General features: G+C 43.6%; 1 non-coding gene across 1 annotated transcript; it reads left to right on the top strand.

The window, feature by feature from the left end:
- Nucleotides 1-18,079: 18,079 nt before the first annotated feature.
- On the top strand, nucleotides 18,080-18,152 carry TRNAS-CGA (transfer RNA serine (anticodon CGA)). Its single transcript has one exon. It is a non-coding gene; the product is annotated as a tRNA-Ser (tRNA).
- The last annotated feature ends 4,486 nt before the right edge of the window (nucleotides 18,153-22,638 follow it).

Consider the following 22,638-nt stretch of genomic DNA (forward strand, 5'->3'; position numbering starts at 1 on the left):
CGAGACGGGGACGTGGCCTGGTGCATTGCCTACTCAAATTAATATGGCCGTAATACCAGCAGGAGTTAAACACAGTGCGCGGGGGCTTCTTCATATGTCTCCCTAGATTAAGGGAGAGTTCTAATGAATTTGTGCCGTTTATAAGATTTTTTTTTTGGTAGAACGTTTATGACTTCTGTGGTCTGATCACCTAGTGTATCTTATCGAAAATTATCTGCGGATCGCACGCGCTGGAGGAATCGGTTGAAGTGAAGCTTTCATTGGTGTTTAGGATGAACGCTAGTAAGCATAGGCATAAAGAAATATTCACCAGAAAATATAATCGCCCAACCTAACTTGCGGGGCGTATAGGTGCTGATCCCACACATGACAACGAAAGAATGACGAACATGTAATCAGGAATCGAACTACCAGGTAACTTGAATTACGCTTGGCTATGTCTGCGTACGCTTCTAGCGGCGTTCTGTTGCAGCTATTCCTGTAGGATGCAGAGTTGCAAGCTTTTATTAGACTTTATTTTATTCCCCATATGTGTTGCTGCAAATCCTGCAGAACGAAAATAAATCCGCGCTATTATTGAGCAAAATATTCATGTTCTTCTTGCTATGAAGTGAGGTAGGCGAATCTTTGCTAATGTCACAACTTGACGATCCTCGAAAAGCTTCAAGTCGTCTATAAGGCTACCGAGTTCATATGACTCGCCATGTTTCTTTGGAAACGTGGCTCCGCTCCGTGCTACATAATAAGTTACATAAAGTTAGAGACGTAAGGACGCCAGGTGGTGCCAAGAAAGCACTGGGACATCGACAATAATTGTGCACGCAAGTTCAATTTAATGCGATTAGCTTTAGTGGACGCGGAATGATGACGAGGCTTCCTTGATGACCTCTATATTCGTTAGGTTGTAATACTGCAAACATACCTGCGCCGTCGCACTAAAACGCAAAGAAAAAACTAGTTTACGACAGCAAAAGTACAAAAGTGCCTACTACGGTAGAACAGTAGAACGTGTAGTTTTTCACTAATGTATCAGGTCCTACAGCCTGTACTGCGCGATGTTTATCGACGACTTTCCGCTGAGGCAGCAATTTTTGTGCTGTCACACGCAATGTGCCTTGCCCTGGGTGAGAGCCGTGTCAGCTTAATGTGTTCAGCGCGTCGCTGACGTTCAGCTCGGTAAGCGGAATCGATCTGAGAGCAACTTCATTTGCTCAGGATAGGTACGTCGGGCAACGTGTTTACCTAGCGCCAATGATGGTTTAGTACATTTAATCTTGGAGAGCACAACATACGTCGATTGTTCAATAGTAAATTTAGATGCACATAAAAAACTCGAGGTCGTCAACATGAAAGAGGAGTCCCTCAGAACTACATGTCTCATAATCGAAATTTAGCTTGTGAATGTACAGGCATGAACTGAAATATGTTTTAGTCCTTCTGGAAATTGAGAAGTTGGCTCTGTCGCAGGCCGCGCCGCTTATTCAGGTGTCCACGCGAATCTTCCGTGAGAACAAAGATACATATACAATGCAATTCTTTAAAATACGGTGCGAAGGTATACAATTTACGCAAAACAGAGTTCATACAATATTTTCTAGCAGCAGCACCTATAAAACTTTATGTACACTACCCTGAATAATCCTTTGCATTAACATTGTGGCCTCCGGCAATGCAGGTGAATTTCTGTTCTTTAATTAACTCTACAGCACAAACAAGGCAGTCTTACAGAGACCCATTTTAAAGGCAACACTATGTCCCCAGGAGCATGCTCATCGACGTGACATATCATTACCTTATCTAACCATCTCAGTGCGCCATGAAAGTAACAAAGAAGTTACAGTGACCTTTCACTTCGTGAACGCCGCTTACGACGTCGAAGCACCAACGAAACGGGAGCGAACACGGCCGCGGACGCTACATTGAACTCCACACTGCCACGCGTGGCCTGCCGCCGGGAAAGCGCAAGTGCTACAGATGCAAAGAAGAGATCCCGCGAACGTGCACAGGGAACACCGCGGCGTCGAAGCACAAACGGAAACGGTGCGAACGCGGCGATTCTCTTCTCCACCTCCAGGCGCCTTCCTCCTACGGCGCTCTCTTCCCTCCCGACTTCAAACATAATCTCGCCATTTCACAGACGGGCCATCTACGCTTACGCCTAAAAGCCCAGTACCTATGCTCTCATTCATTCAGCAGAGCCACTTATTTGTCCAGGAGCCAACGACTGCCGATTCACGCACATATGCACTGGGCACGGTGGCACCGTCGACATGCGGCTCACAAATTGCCCGTTCGTCTACATTTTGCAGTTCGTCTTCGGCCTGCTACTCGACGCAGGCGATGTGCGGCTCGGAACTACCGGGACCACTGCGACTGCGCTGGACCGGCATACAAGGAATGACTACGCACCGACGCTGCCGACACGGATCTTCGACTATCAGCTACATCAGCTTACCGGCACATGCGCCTACCCATCTGCTGTAGAGCGCCACCAGGAGTCTGCACAATCTGCGGCTATATATGCGTTCCACAAGGGACCCCCTGTCACTGGGCATGGTGGCACCGTCGACATGCGGCTCACAAATTGCCCGTTCGTCTACATTTTGCAGGTGAGAAAACGGTTTGGGAAATGCCTCCGTTCAAGTGACCGTTTCTTGCTGGTGTTGCCGTGCCCATGGCAGTGTATGGCTGTGTGTGAATCATGCATGACATACTTTAAGAAGCTATTGTTGATGGGCGGAGATATTGAAAGCAACCCCGGCCCTGACCTCGAGCAAATCGCCAAACAACTTGCCGAAATTGCTTCCGACATTAAAGATATCAAAGAAAAGCGACTAGGGGATATAGAGAGCAAGCTTGACCTCATTACGAAACTCGAAGCTGAAGTGACCGCGTGTCATACAGAAATGGCTTCTATGAATAAGGTAATAAAGAGTCTTGAAGAAAAAATAGACGACATCGAAAACCGTAGCAGAAGGTCAAACTTAATTGTTTATGGCCTACCAGAAATGGAAGAAGAAACAAGCGAAGCGCTAGAAGAGGCCGTAAATGAGGAAATAATCACAAAAATCCTTGAACTCGAACCTGTGGCCATTGAGCGCATACATCGTTTAGGAAGACGAGGACCGAACAAGACGAGGCCTGTGATATTTAAATTACTAGACGCAAGCGATAAAAGTGTCATACTAAAAAACTGCTTTAAACTAAAGAAATCAGACCTCTCAATAGGGGAAGATTTTTCGCGAAAAGTTAGAGAGACCCGAAAGAAACTCTGGAACAGTGCACAGGCAAACCGCGAAAATAAAGACAAGGTGTCGTTAGCGTACAACAAACTATTCATTAACAACCGTATTTTCATTTGGGATGACGAAAAGAATGACAGGGTAGAAATAAAGAAGCACGACAAAATGGAGCAAAAAAACAACGCGAACGTGGAAAAAAGAAAAAACGAAGTAAACCGCCCGGCAACACGCCAATACCAGCGCAAGAAAAAATAACGTTGTTAAACGTCAACGCTCGAAGTATCTTAAATAAGGTGCAGCCATTTGAAAACTTATTGCTCGATCGTGAACCAGATATAGTGGCAGTCACCGAAACATGGTTATCATTGTCTGTCTCAAGTCATGAAGTCACTCCCCCAAACTATGTACTGGTTCGCAAAGATAGGCAATCACGTGGTGGAGGCGTGGCGCTAGCAATAAAGAAATCAATCCCACTGGTCATTCTTCCAGAGGTAGCTGATGCCGAGGCAATCTTTTGTAAGATTAACACTAAAGGCACAAGTATAGTTGTTGGTTGCCTATATCGAAGCCCCGTATGTGGACACGAATGCATAATTGCCATACAAGAATATTTGCAGCAACATGCTCGTAATTGTCGTGTTATTCTTATGGGTGATTTTAACCTTGCCGACCTTAACTGGTCTACCATGCAGTACACAACAAAGGCTTCAGAAGCCCTTCTCGATATGATGTTAAATTTCAACTTGCGCCAAATTGTGGAATACCCCACAAGGGTGCAAAACGAGTCTCGGAGTATACTTGACCTGATCTTACTAAGTAGTAACTTTCTCTTAGAACAAGTGAAGTAAGAAGTAATAGAAGGAATATCCGATCACAATATTCCGATGTGTATCTTACCACTAGATTACAAAATATCAGTGCAAACCACAGCCCAAACTATAATCAATTTCGACAAAGCAGATGACGCCCACATACAAACCTATTTATCTCACGAATTCCAAGAGTTTTCGGCATTGGCCTCAGATCCTTTGTCAGATATAAATGTTGTCTGGATGCGTTTTAAAGACATAGTGTCCCACTGTGTAACCCATTTTATTCCTGTTAAATCGAAAAAACCCTTGAAAAATAACCCATGGATTACTCGGGAAGTAATACATGCAAAACGCCAACTCAAAAGGTTACGCAGAGCTAGCAAGGCAACAGGCAATACTCCATCTAAGACCCCTAGGCTAGCGCTTGCAGCAAAAAATTTCAAACAGAAATCGAAAGAAGCGAAACACCATTACTTCAACACCGTACTCCCCAGCTTTATAAAGAACAATCCACATAGATTCTGGAACCACTTTCGCCAAAAAAACACACTCATAACTCAGCTCTCGTCAAGTGAAAAAGCGGATAAAGCCAACAGATATAACCAATTCTTTCGTTCGGTCTTCACAAACGATAATGGCGTCATGCCGGACTTAGTTCCACGGACTGTTTGCACTATCGACCCACTCGTTATCACAGACGCTGGTGTTCTTAACCTTCTTCTTGCCCTAGACACTAAAAAAGCATGTGGTCCGGACAATATACCCAACCAATTTCTTAAAAGGTACGCACAGTGGTGCAGCAGATACCTCGGCCTTATTTTCCGTAAATCCCTATCGACATCAAAACTACCCAAAGATTGGAAAATATCTAAAATTATTCCGATCTACAAGTCGGGAGATAAATCCGTTCAATCAAACGTCAGACCAATATCGTTAACGAGCACGGCATGCAAACTACTCGAACATATAATTCTAAAACATTTAACAATTTTTTTTGAAAACGAAGGCATCCTGTCCCCTAACCAGCATGGTTTTCGCAGGGGTTTATCGACCATAACTCAATTAACAGAAGTCATACACGATCTCGCGCTGGGTATTGACAATCACGGCCAAACGGACCTAATCCTAGTACCTTGCTGGTGAAGCATCGCACAAACACGGACACAGTGGAGACAAGTAGGAATAGACGACACTCGCTGCACTCGCAACTATTTTGTTTCAGAACACATACTTCAAGTTTATATACCTGCGCACCCTCAGGCGTCAACGCAAATCATGGCAAGATTAGAGGCTTTTTTATATATATTATATATATTATATCTTGCCATGATTTGCGTTGACGCCTGAGGGTGCGCAGGTATATAAACTTGAAGTATGTGTTCTGAAATAAAATAGTTGCGAGTGCAGCGAGTGTCGTCTATTCCAACTTGTCTCCACTGTGTCCGTGTTTGTGCGCTGCTTCACCAGCAAGGTACTATGATCACTCACCAACTAGCCCAACTTTCCACGTTACTGGACCTAATCCTACTTGATTTTTCTAAAGCGTTTGATTGTGTTTGTCACACCAAACTAATAAATAAACTAAAAGGCATTATCGGAGACACAGAAATTGTTGCTTGGATTCGTGGGTTTTTGTTTAATAGGTGTCAGTTTGTTATTTTCGAACATACAACATCAGATATAGTATCAGTTACGTCAGGAGTACCACAGGGCTCCGTGCTTGGGCCCTTGTTATTTCTCGTGTATATTAATGATATAACCACTAACATAGACTGTAAAATAAAGTTATTCGCGGATGACTGTATCATTTATAGAGAAATTAAAAATGATCAAGATCACTACTCCCTTAACAAATCACTTAGTAATATTACGAAATGGTGCTCAGACTGGCAGATGATAATCAATGTAAAAAAATCAGCATGTATGACCATAACGAGGAAAAAAGAACCTTCAGACTTCTGCTACACCATAAATGGTACAGTTTTGACTAAAGTACAAAAATATAAATATCTAGGCTTAACAATAACGTCAGACCTAAGGTGGGACTAGCATATTAACCACATTACCTCATCTGCTATGCAAAAGTTATTTTTCCTTCGCAGATCACTTCAACTCGCACCCTTGTCAACAAAACTCCTAGCATACAAAACATTTGTTAGGCCGATCCTCGAATACGGAAACACTGTATGGTTCCCTCGCACCCAAACTAACATAAAGAAAATAGAAACAGTACAAAGGAAGGCCATTCGATTTATCCATAACAAATTTAGACGTGAATGCTCTCCCTCTAACCTTCTAGCAATTTCTGGGCTCCTTACGCTCGAAGCACGAGCGAAACAGGCACGTTTGAAATTTCTTTATCAACTTCTGCATAATTCTTTCATAATTGACATTTCAAATTACATTTCTTATTCACAAACACGACCTACCAGGCACAAACACAAACACCATAGTAGAATATAAATGTACTAATAATGTGTTTAAATATTCCTTTTTTCCGGTTGCCATCCGTGAATGGAATATGTTATCGCCTCTCACCACTAACACAGAGTCACTGTCTCAGTTTGAATTAGAAATTGAAAAAAATTGTTTAGCAAGTTAAAATTGCTAGTGCTATTATTGATCGTGCAAACCACCATGTACTTGTGTCCTGTGTATGTAGTCGGGTATGCACTGTAGAATACCTCAATTGCCATTTCTTACTTTTTTTTTTTTGAAAGTTCGCATGTACTTTTGTTTGGTGCATACATTTTGTAGTAAAAATTGTTCATGTTTTAAGGTGCAAAACTGACGTTATACATGTATTCATACTTAACATTATCAGTGTTCTTTGTTTATGTGCATATATATAGTGCCCTCCTGCTATGGTCTCAGTAGAGACTGGCAGTATTGTAAATAAATAAATAAAAAAATAAATATTTTGAATTTTGTATATATTTAACCTGTCTATTATTTTCCTTGCTTTTGTTCCTTCGTGCGTCGCGGCACCATACCTGCTTTCTATATAGCTGCACAAGGCACTTGCAACTCGACACTGTGTGGCCGCATAGTTTCTTTTACAGTAAGTGTTATTTGCACTGGCGTAGTATATATGAATCATTATGACGGAAGCAAGATGCTAAATGAGAGCTCTTTTCGCCACTTTAAGAGAGCGTATTTGAACAATGTAAATTATAAAAAAAAAGAATGATGGTACCCTAACTATTTCTACTAGAATCAGAACGAGGCATAATAAATTTACTCTAAAAAAGTGGACAGAATTTTTTTTCAGTGACCGCAATGAAAAACCTTCCTGTCATAATATAGCCTTTATTTTGAATAAGCTTGAGCCTTGTGCAGAAGTTTCCCTCCGGCGGTACTTCCCGCAGACAGCATCGTTCGGGTGTTTCCCCTTGCGGCAGTCATACGTTGGGGTCAAACGACCGAATGTGCTGGTGACGTGAATCCAACATTATTTGATAGAGAACCCCGTGTAACTTGAAGTTAACCCGACACACGCTCTCCGCCTTGAACGAAGTACTTTTGCCTCCAGCGGGCTGCGACATGACTTAAGAGTGTTGCAAGCGGGTCCCGATTAGCACTCTCATTGGCTTTCTTTCGAACCTATAGACGTCCTCCTCCTCCCCCTCTTGGAGCTTTGCTCCGTCAGGCTTTTCACTTTGAGATCAGGGGCGGCCTTCTGTGAAGCCGCAACGATTTCGCCTGCGGCCGCAACTGGTCCCTCGGCTATCTCGACATGGGCGTGCGAAAACATGCTCCCGCAATGATCACCATGGTGACGCGCAACGCGCACACGCATGCGTCTTAAAAGCATTAAGCCTGCTTAGCTACAGGCTTTATTGGCGTGGCATGTACGCCTGCGTGTCCAAGTATATTAGGTAATGCCCGCAGTGCCAAGGACGCGCTATTCCTGCTCAGGATGCCTCCAAATTCCCTCCAGCCAATCCTATGCGCTGCCATGCCAGCCATTCGATCGTAAAGGCATTGGCTTGTACAGGCTCGCTTCCGTGCGCGGCTTCCAGAAACTGGTGGATAATATTTCCCATTGGCCACTTGACGGGATTCGTGGAAAGAGCAGCCGCGCCTGCTACCGCAGCCCGTGATATGGTACCCTTCCTCTTGCAACAATTCATTATGCAACACGTCGCGCCTCTCGAAATTCTGAGCGACAGAGGACGTCAGTTACTTTATGAAGACTAAAACGCGCTTCTCTCGGAATGCCTCATTTTTCATCGTACCACCGCTGACTACCATCCTCAAATTAATGGTTTGAGAGTACGTTCAGCCGGACTGTTGACGACATGCTCTCCGAACGTGCCGCGTCTGACCGCACTAGCTCGGATCTCATTCTGCCTTTGCGACGTAGGCCTACAACACTGCATGTCGAGCAGGCGATTACACGCTTTCTACCATTCATCGTCTTGTAGGATCGCGAACCTTCGACCGCATTTGATACCATTCTTCGGTACAGACCAGTCGAATGCGAATCTGTGACACGCAACCTTCCCACGACGCGGAGCAATACTGGAAGCTCACCCGCGCCTTCATAACGGCACGCAGGACGGCAACAAAAATCCCTATAATACGATGACCACCCGCCTCGTCGCTTTCTCGGACTCTACTGTTTGGCTTTGGGTTTTACCCTTTCGAGCAGACATGTATCCAAATACCATGAACCCTACCGTCCTTGTTGGGCAGACATTGAACAGTCATAGAGCCTATAATGCCGCCTACGTACCAACGCTGCCGTTGCCGTGAAACCATCCACTAACGTGCAGCGTCTGAATACCACCCGCTCGTCCTGTCTTCCCCTTGAGTCGACAGAGTGGCTCATTTCTCGAGTAGCTAGCTGAAAAAAAAAAACGAGCGACTCGATATAAAATGAACTTGGAAGAGCTCGACCAAGGCCACTTACCATTGACACCGACGCTAGGTCTCTGGCCTTACTAATCAAAGCGCCAAGCCCTAGACTTTTGTTTGCATAGACTGAGTCAATTGGCTTGCTATCCAAACTATATGACTCATGCATGTCGTCTCATCAAGACTGTGATTTCGTTTTATTTTACACTTACCGTCTACCTTTCTAGCATGGAACACTTACTCTACTGCTGATAACGTCACACATCCTGATTTTTTTCCCTTCTTGTTGCACATGCTACCTGCAGAGTAGCATGTAGGTGGAAATACACTGGCTGAACACTGCGCATTTTCGATAAAGAGTTTGCTTGTTCTCTGTCCTTTTCCCACGGGAGGCAATCGCAGTGGCGACGAATGTAACGCACTGCAGCAACATAGCCGGCCCTCCTTTGAAAGCGGAACTCTCGTTTTTTAATCGTAGACCGGCTCTGTGAAAACGCTGCAGCCGCTGCTGGCCCTATTTATTCCTTTTCTAGTAATACTAATGTGTTCATTTATATTACACACAAAAGGCATTCAGCGCAACGCTTTCTGATTGTTTGAAAACGTCATTTAGCTTGAACAATATGGGGAAATAAATATTAAAACTAAATGTCTCGCCCGCGTTCTGCACGCACACGGGTTGTGCGTAAATTGATGACGAACATTGTCTTTACCGTGTGTAAGGGATACATTAAACCACGATGATATGGTTAGAACATGCGGACTGCCGTCAGAGAAGTTGAGTTTGTGAAACAGTCTACTTTGGAAGAGCGTAAAAGAATAATTTCGTATTTATCTCAACCGAGATATAATTTTTATGCCCTCAAGTGTATTGCACGTTACATTTTCTAGACGTCCGAGTTTTAATCACTGAGAAGGACAAAAACCGCGACCGATGGGAAATCGCAGCTACAGAAGAAAATGTGTTTAGTTGATTAATTGTTTTGTTTGGTTCATCACAGTAGACTTCAAGAGTAGGTGGAAAGAAAATTCATTAACGACCTCTTTAGGAGTTCGTTACCCGCTTCATGATGAAGGTAGCCCTGATGGGTGTAGTATTCATGTGAAAGGCTCGTGAAATCGATACAGTCATGTAGTATTCATGGGAAAGGCTCGTGAAATCGGTACAGCTGTTAGTACTCGCCGATAATGTTTGAGAATTCATGGAAGAGCATCGTCCTCCATTAAACATCCACAGGTGGTAATAAAACGAATAATTATGTATATATTCTTTAGTTTTAGAGGCTACTTCATTGATTCAAATATATTAATTGTCAATAAAGAACACTTTGGCTTTAGATTTGTACTCATACGCAACAGGTCACTCGAAGAAGCGCGATACATGAATTGATACGAACTGCTGTTTTGTGTAAAAGCACAACATCAACAAAGCCAACAAACTTCCGCGTCAAGTAAAAGTGCAACAAGCAGAAGAATCCCTACATTGATACACATGAATTCTTAAAAGCCACTCCACCACATTTAAATATATTCTCTTCGATACAATCTAGTAGTTTACGGGACTATGTATACCTTGGATATGAACACAAAATGCTATATTAAATCAGTTCTAATAATTTTTAAAGGGTATCAAAAACAATAAAGTATTCCGGAGAGAATCAGGGTTCCCAACGTGAAGCCACGTCAATATCTGGCAAATATAAAGCGAAGCATTTTGGCATGCTCCCTCTTTGAAACTCTCTGACACGATATGAGATGTCATTCATATGGGTTTTCAATGACAAAAAATTTGGAGGCATTCAAAGATGCCTGACTGCTTCTCACACTTCCCGTCAACTGTAGCGCATATAACCGTAATGCTTACTGGGAAACGCTGGTCGCGAACGCTATGCACGACAGAAAGCAAGAGGCCGTGTTTCTGGCAGAAACACGGCCTCTTGCGTGGGCCGCGATGGGACGGAGGTGAGCACCAGCTGGAGGTATTGCAAGGAAGCGGGCGCGCCGCTCTGGGGCCTCCGAGGCACGCTCGAAAGTGAATTTATTTCAGTTTTCGCGCGACAGAATTGTGTTTTCTCGTGTAGTCAAATTACAATCCGAGAGCTATCGTGTCTGTAGGTTGTGTATGAGTCGACGCTTACGATTTTCCTGCGTATTTTAGCTTGAGAAATTCAAATAGTTCGGTAAGTTTCTTGCGTCACATGGAGGGCCTGGGTATCGGTGGTTCGATAATCTTTTCGCCAAAGCAACGTCCGAGCCCTACACCAAATTTTCTGCGACCCGGGCTCCTTAACGCGCTCGTGTTAAAGAAGATGCTTAACACCATGTATTTCTTACCGTCGCCTGACGGAGCTACCCTTGCTAAATGAGGTTAACAGCGCGAACTTTCTGAACTCGGGTTCTCGCGTTTAAAAACAGGTACATGTTTCTTTATAATACAGAGTGAATGACGGCTTGAGTATTGGTAAGAAAGCGGCTACAGTTAGGTCAGTGAGTCCGCATTTCTTGTCAGAAGGCACCACACAGTGGCAGCGGATGTGTGACGACTGACCATCTGTGCAGCTACTAAAGCAGAGGTCTCAATTTTTTGTCACTGACCCAAGTGGAAACAATTTGAACCACAGTAACCAGATGGGCAGAATAAATTATTTTTTTCCACGGCCAACATCAGTCCGAGCCAAAACTTGTTCCACAATACCAAGCAGGAACCACCACTGCCAACAACGTGAGTGACTTAAGCGAAACAAGGGGCGCTATGACGTAAAACCATTCCAAACTTTTCTATTCCAATTCTGCTATCAGCCCTCCACGATTGGTAAAAAACTTTTTTACCTTTCTATCACGCGACGTCACGAAAACCGCGATACCTCCCCATCTGATATTATGTGTAGACACTGATTATGCATGATTTGACGGAAAAAAGAAAAACAGTTATTTCTTATTCGACCCCCTTTCTCCATTAACCCTCGGCTATTGGTAAAAAGTTTTCGGGCTGCACCCACCTCACCTACCTGTCACGCGACGTCACAAAACCGCAAGGACTCACCGCGTCAAAGTGACGTGTACGCGATAAAGATGCATTAATATGCCGAACAAAACTGAATTTTCTTCGGAATAGCCGCAGGCTGCCCCGTTCCGAAAGGAATAGAAGATGGCTGCCGCTGATCACTCAGACGCTGGCTACTCGCACCTGCCGGAGAGCATGGGTGTATTTGCGTATAATAAAACTTCTTGCGTGGCCGTGTAACGTTTTCGAGCACTTTCGGCACGTTTAACCCCTCATTCTGCCAACTCTTCTTTGCTGAGGGTCCGTTTCAGCATCATTCTTGAGCTTCCGTTGCATGCCACCACGATTTTCGACCAGCCACCGCAGGGTAAGTAAGGGAAAGCCGACAAATCATAGACGCCGGCACCACCCTGTTCATCCGGTTATCGACTTTCAGTGCAGTGGCTCGGCCCCATCGAATCCCTCTCCACTTGAGCGTTCTCCTCGCCTCTTGTCAGCCAATTAGATACGACAAGTCGCTCAGTGTAGGCAATGTTATTCGTTTTTCAAGCAAACAAAAGTGACCTCCTATGAACGAAGAGAGCGTTTGATTGGTCTGTTCAGACAACCCTGTGAATGACCGCCCGGTGCTTGCGTTGGTGGTTACGCAAATTTGACGTCAGGAGATTGGAATAGAAACATATTGGAATAGTTTTACGTTATAGGGCCCAAGAATACAAGCGACTAATGACCTCGTCATTACTCGGAAAGAACTAAGCCACCTGCTAAACACAAAATGCTTGGTGCTGATCATCACGGGAAAGCTGGGTTAAGTGTCATTCTGATTTAGGCAGGATAACGCACCATTCCATCCTTTTAACAATTTTTCTTGCGCTGAAGCCTAATCTGCAAGACTGAATAATAATAAGAAGAAAAACAGCGCTGCTTCACAACCATGTCGTGGGGATGAGTGAGTGAAATAACTTAATTAGGTAGAAATGGAGTACGAGTCCACGCTTTATCGGCAACTAAGCGGATACAATCACCAGTACGAAGTATTATAACGCGAAGGAAAAAGAAAAAGAATAAAGCTCATTTGCAACCCTGCCTGTTATTTAAGGTGGTGGCACACATCTAAAGGCCAGTTTCGTAAGAAGTGTGCTCAGAAGCAACTCACCTTGTAGGTCAGTCTGTTCAAGCAAAAGTAAGCAAAAAGCAAGGAAAACTCCTACACGACCGCTGAGACACAAAATTATCACATTGCCGCTTAGGCGCCTGAAATTGGATTTGCTCTCAAGTTCCGCATGCATAATGCATCCAACAGGCTTCATAGAAAATTCCCTTCCTCCCATCTTCATTCCCATGGAAAGCGGTTTCCACTTGTGATTCGACGAGGAAGTTCTCGCTGCTTCGAAACTTGTCACGCAATTTTATGCGACCTTTCAGCCTCGCGTCGCCAGCGCGTTCCCATGCATATCTTAGAAAACTCCATTCAGTACTTTTTTGTGTTTGATTTATACTTCTAATAAATTTAGGGAGTTAAAGGCTGCTGGCTAAATATACAAAAGGAAGATTACTGCTCAGCCGAAAGGATGCTATTCGCAGTTTGTGCCAAAAATATTGTGCTAAGCTAAATAAGATCCGTGTTTCTCAAACCGCATATTTCTGGAAGCAGCAAAATTTTAAAATTCATAGAATGCCTACCTCAAAAACATAAAGTTGCTTAAAATATATCACAAAATGAGAGAAGGTTCCGCTATGGTCGGACTCCATTTTACTGCCATTGATTCAATAAGTTCATGACTAAGCACAAAACTTCATAATTCACTGTTCTCCATGCTTCCGTGTTCGCAATAAGTGTGACCCTATGAGCGTTTGAATACGATTCACTGCTTTGGAAACCCAGATTTAATGGAACGTAAAATGAACTCCTGTCACTCGTAAAACACTTTTCGTTGGCACGAGCATATACAATTCCAAGTCGTTACGTTCGGTGCTGCACTAGTAGTCGAACATTTATTCTTCGTGCGAATGTATATCCAAAGAGAATGCAACTTCTATGCGTCGAATGATCTGAGGGCATTTCCGCTTCAGTACACTCTCTTTCGGATTGGAATTCAAAAGCAGCAAGATTCCCTTTTGAACAAAAGAAAAGAACAACTGTAATTACGAATCTTACGAATAAAAACACAACCTAACACATGGAAACAGCATTTTCTGAGATCTTTCCCTCACTCTTTAGGAAAATGTGGAGGTTGAATTCATTGCACTCTTGCGATATTAATGAACGAGAAAGATAATGCAAGGGCAAGATCTTTGTTTTTCATAATCAAATGAAGACAACAAATAATGATAAAGAAAGGAGAGCATTGGGTAAAGAAACTCTCATCTTCCTGTATACTTTATTATTTATACATTTCGATTAAATTAAACCTGTGATTCCTACTGTTCGCTGTTTAATCGCCCGTTGCTTTCTCCCAGGTTCACGCACCAAGTGATGCCTGTTGGGAAAAAAATTATCATTCAATGGATGAATAAGTAAACTGATGGATCAATAAATTGATTAACCGATCAGTCAGTCCTTTCTATTGCAGCAAAATGCGCTGTGGAACAAGCGTATGTGTCAAAAAGAAAAAGCCATTCTCTCGTATGTTGACAATTTTAATATTTGGGGTTTTACGTGCCACAACCACTTTCTGATTATGAGGCACGCCGTAGTGGAGGACTCCGGAAATTTTGACCACCTGAGGTTCTTTAACGTGCACCTAAATCTAAGCACACGCGTGTTTTCGCATTTCGCCCCCATCGAAATGCGGCCGCCGTGGCCGGGATTCGATCCCGCGTCCTCGTGCTCAGCAGCCCAACACGATGTTGACAATTCTCCAGCAACCAATACAGACGCAGACATATGTCGCATATGCTTATTTCTCCGGAATACGTAGCTTTAAATCACATACATTTCTCTCGTAAACATAAATTACATTGTTGAACGCTTCATCAACAAAACAATACAGGAATGAAATACTGGAATAGTTACATTGAACTAACCTTTGCGGTAATTATCACAAGCAGCATACATCAGCCACGTCAGGGAGTAGATTAGAGGCTCATTGCCTGAAGAGACCTGTTCCCTTGCTGACCAGCAGTGCATCTAACACATCGGCGTCAATGCTCTACAACGTTGAAACATACGTAACGCCTGTAATGCATTACGAATGCTAAATCGTAAAGGATATAAATATTTTTTGAAATAACCGAGACGCAACGCAGAATAAACACAATAACCACTGTAGATGCAGATTAAGTCGAAACGTTACATTATAACAGGGATTCCCAAACGGTTTTCCATCCCAGTTGAAAATGACAACAGAGGTTGTGTTCAGTACTACAGAAATGTCCGTAGTACAACAGGATTTTTCTGTAGTAACTACAGATTCCTGATGGAGCGACAGACTTTTCTGATGTACAACAGACATTTGTTGTTGCTACTACAGAAGTACAGTCTGTCGTATGTCTGTTGTTACAACAGAAAGCTGAAGCTCTACAACAGATTTTTGTAGTACTACAGAAAAATTTGTCATCACTACAGGCACCCTGTTGTCCCAACAGAAATGCTCCTGAAGTAACCCGAAAAACTTCTGTAGTGCTACAGAGAGCTGTTGAAATACTACAGAAACCTATTGTGGCAACAGGCCCCCAATTGTCACAACAGAAGTGTTCCTGATGTAATGCGACCAACTTCTGTTGTACTACAGAAAAATGTTGTTGTACGACAGAAACCTATAATTGCAACAGGCCCCCAGTTGTCATAACAGAAGTGTTCCTGAAGTAATGGACAAACTTATGTTGTACTACAGAGAACTGTTCCACAACGGAAACCTATCGCCGCAACATGTACCCAATGATGACAACAGAAGTGCACTGAAATTGTGTGATGCGACAAGCTTCTGTAGTGCCCGGTTGAAAAAGACAAGAGGAATTCCTGTCGCAACTACAGAAATTCTGTTGTACGACAGAAGTTGTTGACATTTCTTAATTGGGAGACATTTCTGACGTTATGACAGAGATTCTGATTTCGCAACAGAAGCCTTCTGTCGCGACAACAAGAGTTCTGAAGTCGGAACAACAGCTTTATATCCTGACAGCGACTCCGACGTTATGACACCAATTCTGACGTCGCAGCAGAAACATTCGGTCGCGGAGGCCAAGAGTTCCGAAGTCGCAACAGAAGCGCTTTCCGTCGCGGTCCTTTAAAATTGTATGTTTTCGCATCGGTAGTGTACACTGTACTTTTCTCTTGCGCGGTACTCAATCGCGCTTCTTTGAAGCCGGCGATGCTGATGGCACCGACACCGGTATTAAAGTCGACGTGGCGAATAGTTATAATTGTGCCGTGACGACGCGGCACCAGCAACGCCCTACCGGCCTCCTCAAAATCGGTGGCTGATCAAAATCATACCATCTGCGGGAATGGCTGCGTATCCGTTCTTTTTTGGGGGGTAAGATGTGGCACACAGGCCTGTGGACTTACATGTGCTGTTATACTGACACATTAGTTAATTACCCAGGAATATTCCACAAGCTTATGCGAAGGGGAAAAGAAGATTTGGGTTGTTCCACAAAGTTGCGTGAAAAGCTGTCTCGCTCGGGTCTCATTAATCTGGTACAGTGCTGCCGTGAGAAGCCAGTATGCTGTCAGAAAGAACTCTCATCCACGAATGTTTATGTAGCTATTTTGCATTGAACACACGAATTATATGCGCGCTCAAAAGTGTAAAGAACGAGAGACAACTGTCGAAACTAGCAGTAAGAACCCTAAATGTCAACGTTGTCTATTTCTGAATTTCTTATTTAATATGGATATCGTACATCAAAATCGATGTTCTAGCACTGCACGATGTACCTGTCGATGGTATGAACACTCTTGCTCTTCTAGAGATGCGGCACTTGACGCGGTGGAGTGATAGCGGATCTTGGCTCTCAAAATGCAAATGTAAACATCAGCGCATCAGCACGTCGTACTATTCACATGGCCAAAACATACACTCGAAAAGCATGGCAGGGTTGGTGCAGTGGTAAGATGCCGGGCTCGGAATCGTGAGGTTGCATGTTCGAATCCTAGGCGAAGACGTTTTTTTTTTCTAAATTTTTTTTTTACTTTTATGTTTTTCTTTTATGTACTAACAAATTTACATAACCTTACGGACGTCTCTGTCAATTTTTAATTAAATATTGATCAAGAACTACAGAACTTTCTACTACAGGACGTCACACTACAGACAACAGAACTACAGGCAACAGAACTACAGGCAACAGAACTACAGAACCAACGTCCCAAAATACGACAGACTGCAAAAATTTCCTGTTGTGTTTTTCAACTGGGATGAAGGGCATTTTAGTGTTCCGCGAGTGGCATAAACGAATCCGGCCCCATCCAGCCTTACGTGGGTTTTTCACATTAGGACTTGAATTTAACACTCAAAAACATCCCATCCGCACTTTTGTGATATTCGTGAAGGCGATTGATTCATCGCAATAACCAGTGAGGCTGTGGTTACCCAGGTAGCACAAGAAAGATAATAACCGTTTATCACCTAAATTTCTCAAAACAATACGAAGATTTTAAAGCAGACTCGAAACGTCGACGAAGACCACGAAACTGTCCGAAAATGGTCCTGCACCGTCGCTAATGTCCGCAGCGCTAGGCCAAAACAAGAAAGTCATAAATCCTCCTTTGAAACTACGGAATTATCCTATCTAGAAAATTTGTTTCCCACCTGCGGCAAGTTGTTTTTTTCATCCACTTTAATTTCCATTAATTTATCGTTTCATTACTTCATTTATTAAGCACAAGTAATTTCCCCTATGTTGTCCGTGGTGTCAGTGTTTGTTGGCTTCTTATGATATGACTAATAAAAATCGGTCCCCTCGGTTAACCCCCTCTCTTCTCGTTGATTACATAACGAGGGTCCCGAATCCGGCAACATTGATGCCTTCAGGTAGCATATGTGGGTTTATTGACCAGTTGCCTTCACCCAAAAAGACCACGTTCTCGTGACGCCTGCGGCATGAAGGACGTTCCACGTCCGCCGCCAAGGTCTGTGAGTTTGCGGCGCTGGTTTAACACTCCCAGGGTTCTACTAGGACACATTAATACCCAAGAAAGTGGATGGGAAAACAGCGCCGCGGTAGCTCAGTTGGTAGAGCATCGCACGCGAAATGCGAAGGTTGTGGGTTCGGTTCCCACCTGCGGCAAGTTGTTTTTTCATCCACTTTAATTTCCATTTATTTATCGTTTCATTACTTCATTTATTAAGCACAAGTAATTTCCCCTATGTTGTCCTTGGCGTCAGTGTTTGTTGGCTTCTTATGATATGACTAATAAAAATCGGGCCCCTTCCTTAACCCTCTTTCTTCTCCCTGCCTAGAAAAGCAATTTTCAGTACCCGTAATCCTCATATGCAGGTAATCGAATACAAGGAAGGTAATGTCAAGAAAACCTTAAAGAAAGCAAGGCACTGTACTACCAATTGCCACCAATGATATACAACATAAAAGAAAGCATTGTAGCAAAAACAAAGGGAGCGGTTTGGGCAGTGCCTAGCTTCGGAGTTCCAGCTTTCGAGGATACCACGCAACTCCACGTCACATATATAGAAAATTTATGAAAACTTTTTTCAACACATCGAAACAGCAGAAGCACAGCTCTAGACACCAACTTTGTAAATGATGCTGGTTTCGCCAGCCCAGCCTTAATACCCATTTCCAGTGCCTGTCTTACGGCCTCTCTTAGGTAAAGAAAAATTACCGGAACTTGAGTACTTTTTTCGCTAGTGTGATGAAAACCTGGCAACGAGAGGCTGCTGCGTTCACCTCCACTATAGTTATACACATGAACAAACATCTATTTTTGTAAATAAATCTGACAGGCAAACCCGAAGGGCCACACAGGAAAACTTAACCTGCTTATCATGGGACGCAGCATGCTACTACCAGAACGCCAATACAATGTGTTTTGATCCCCGGTTACCACGTTTCGCTAGCACAATCATGGAAAATTTGGAAAAGCACAGCATTTAACTGTTATATTTTTCTCGTGAGAACGATACAGAACACCCTCATGGCGAGCAGGTGCGAGCTAATAGAAGTATGTAAGTATTCACCATAAAAGCAGGCACATAACGCTATTGTAACTAGGCCGAGCAGTGCATGAGTTACCTAGCACATTTTTAAGCGAATGCGGATGCCAACATCTGACTTACCATTCGCCTCCGCAGCCATTTTACGCGTGAAATGGACTGTGTTGTTTGCAGTTTTTACAAAAATCACGATAAGAATACTGATCCAGCATGCTGCATCAAAACTATTTTGTATTAGGAGAAGCAGCCAGGTCATTAACCCCAGAGCTAACGCACGCGACATATTCAGAAAACAAGAACCACATAGAGCGCAAAATGGCGCTCGGATGTGGAAACGTAAACTATGTGGAAATGATAAGCATTATTATAATAACTTAGAGCGCTAAAAACACACAGGACGTAGACAAAGAAAGACACACCATGCGCGCTCATTCACAACTGATGTCTATGACGTGCGGTGCTTTTCTTTGTCTACGTCGTGTGTGTTTTTAGCGCTCTAAGTTTTTATGATAATGCATTACTAACTAGCCAACTTATCCATCCTTTTGTGACTATAAACATGTCATGCGCCTAAGGAAGTCCCAACTTAAGTAGACACAGCAGAAACGTAATAGGCGCTATACAATGAAATATTGTGAAGGGTCGCTTTAGTAAAGGTGTCGCTAAAACTTAATGTGGCCATCAAGCACGCAGGAAGGAAGAAATTGAGCAGAGGTCATATCCAGTCCGCGTGCTAAAAAAAGTGGGGAAGATGTCACGTGGTATTTTTCGCTGTAGCGGCCATGTTGTTAAGGCACAGTGGCGGTTTTTTGATGGTGTTGTGTGCTCACAAACGTGCTGCTCCGTAGATTTCGTAGCGATGTAAAGGCGTCGTACATGCAGGATTGCGTTAGTCTGTCTCCGTGTTTTGTACCGCCGCGCTGACTAGACTGTGCGCTCTCCCGGCTGTTGCTGTGGCTACTTGGGACCCGAAGAACTAAAAAGTACGAAACAAGCGTGAATTCAGCGATGTGCACTATGCATGCACCGCACCACAAACGATAGACGATCTGGGAGCATCGTTGGCGTCCGGGTGGACTCATGCTAAGGTGGCATCATAGACTAAAACCGCGCTTCTTTCCGAAGTCTTGCCGGTCATTGAGGGTTGTGCAATCTTCTTGCTTTTTTACAGCGGACAATGCATTTAAGGCACGCAATACAGCCATGCAGAATGATGAGAAATTAGTGGCTGCTGTGATTAATAATTGTACAAACGCTGCGCACTGCAGGCATATTATATATTTTCCTGAGGGGCGCAGATCAGTGTAGGGTGACGGAAGCAGTGCAAAAGTCAACAACGCTCTACATGAGAACGTATATCTGCGCGCACACCAAACGGCTGATGGTCACACGTAACGAGCCCTGTCTATGCGCTGCATATTAATATTCAACCCCACTCGTACACCCTCTCTGTCAAGGGCCTGAATAATTTGTTTTAACTTGTGCACAGTGTTGCTGAACAAGACAATGTCATCTACAATCCGATGGTTGTTCAGATCCTCATTCCTAAGCCTCGCCAGTCTAATGGATTGAATTCTTCTAAGCATGTAGTGAAGCATTAGAGAAATTTTGTCTCCCTGTCTGACCCCTTTGTTGATAGGTGCTTTTCTACTTCTATTGTGGAGGAGCATGGTGAGGAGCGTCCTTGGGTGCCATAACGTAAAGCTATTCCAAACTTTTCTATTCCAATTCTGCAATCAGCCCTCCGTGTTGCTCAAAAACTTTTTTGAACAACCCCCACTTCATCTTTCCGTCACGCGACGTCACGAAAACAGCGATAACTGCCCATCTGATATAGCTTGTACTCACTGATTGTGCATGATTGTACCGAACAAAAAGAACTGTTATTTCTGATTCGACGTCTTTTCGCCATTAGACATTGGCTATTGGTCTAAAGTTTTATGGCTGCACCCACTTCACCTGCCTGTCACGTGACGTCACCACACCGTGAGAACTCACCGCGTCGAAGTAACGTTTAGTTGTTAAAGGTCCATTATTATGCCGAACAAAACTGAATTTTCTTCTTAATAGCCGCAGGCTGCCCCGTTCCGAGAGGGATAAAAGATGGCTGCCACCAATCGCTGAGGCAATGGCTACGCACACCTGCCGGAGAGCAAGGGTTTATTTTCGTACAATAAAACTTTTTGCGTAGCCGTGTAAGGTTTTCTAGAACTTTCCGCCCGTTTACGACCTCGCTCTGCCAACTATTTTTTGCTGAGGATGCGTTTTAGCGGCATTTTTAACCTTGCGTTGCATGCCGCCGCGATTTTCGACCAGCCACCGTATACTATATACGGGAAACCGGACCAATCGCAGACGCCGGCACCACCCTCTTCAACCGGTTATCAATTTTCAGTGCACTGGCGCGGCCCCATCGAGTCCCTCTCCACTTGAGCGTGGCCCTCGCCTCTCATCAGCCAATTACATAGACAAGCCGCTCAGTGCAGGTAATGTTATTCGTTTTTAAAGCAAACAGAAGTGATCTCCTATGAGTGAGATGAGCATTTGATTGGTCTCTTCAAATAACCTTGCAGGTGACCGCCCGAACCTTGCGTCGGCTGTTACGTAAATTGGACGTCAGGACATTGGAATAAGGACATGTTGGAATAGTTTTACGTTATCGGGCCTCTGTAGTCCTTGGTTACGCAATACCTGCATGACTGCTGGTATCTCTACCTAATGAAGTGCCTTTTCATAATCTGGGAAAGCAATATAGAGAGGACTACCTTCATTACCTGATCGATGGCGTGGGCGTAGTCTATTGTAAGTTATATCCCTTCCTCAAGCCATCCTGTTCCCATAGATGATTGAAGTGTTGCCCTGACTATATTGGAAATTATCTTCGTGAATATCTTGCACAATAGTGAGAGAAAAGCTAATCGGCCTATAATTATTCAATTCTTTATTGTCTCCCTTTTTATCGATTAGTTTAATGTTGGCATTTTTACAGCTCTCTGATACACTTCAAGTCGTGAGGCGTTGCGTATAAATGGCCTCAACGTTTTCAAGCATAATATCTCCTCCAGCTTTGAATAAATCGTCTGTTATTCCATATTTTCCCTCGTACATATCTTGCAGCCTTCCAACTTCATCCTTAGTTATAAAAGTAGCATCTCTATCCTGTTCATCCCTACTTCGATTCAAGGTAGCGTGACTTCTCTGGGTACTGTACAGTGCAGTACAAAATTCTTCTGCGGCTTTCGCTATTTCATCCAAATGGCTGATTACACTCCTAAGTTCATCTTTCATTGCATACATCTTGCCCTGCCTTATGCCAACTTTTCTTCTGACTGATTTCAGGGTGCGTCAATTTTTGCTGCTTCCTCAATATTTGCGGCAGCACATAATGCGCAGTAATATAAACTCTCTGCATGCTATCTTCCTTGAAGTAAAATTTTGCGAGTGCGAACAAGCGATCTTCTTTTCTGGGACATAATCTTTGAGCTAGTCTTAGTACTTTGTTAAAGTTGCACTTCCCCGTGGTAAAGTGCAAAGATTCAGGTTTTCTTCCTCCTTTTACCTTTTCTAACTTGGCCAGTGATTTATATTAAAAAGGAGCTTTG

The sequence above is a fragment of the Dermacentor variabilis genome, chromosome 10, assembly GCF_050947875.1.
Source record: "Dermacentor variabilis isolate Ectoservices chromosome 10, ASM5094787v1, whole genome shotgun sequence".
NCBI classification, from domain to species: domain Eukaryota; kingdom Metazoa; phylum Arthropoda; class Arachnida; order Ixodida; family Ixodidae; genus Dermacentor; species Dermacentor variabilis.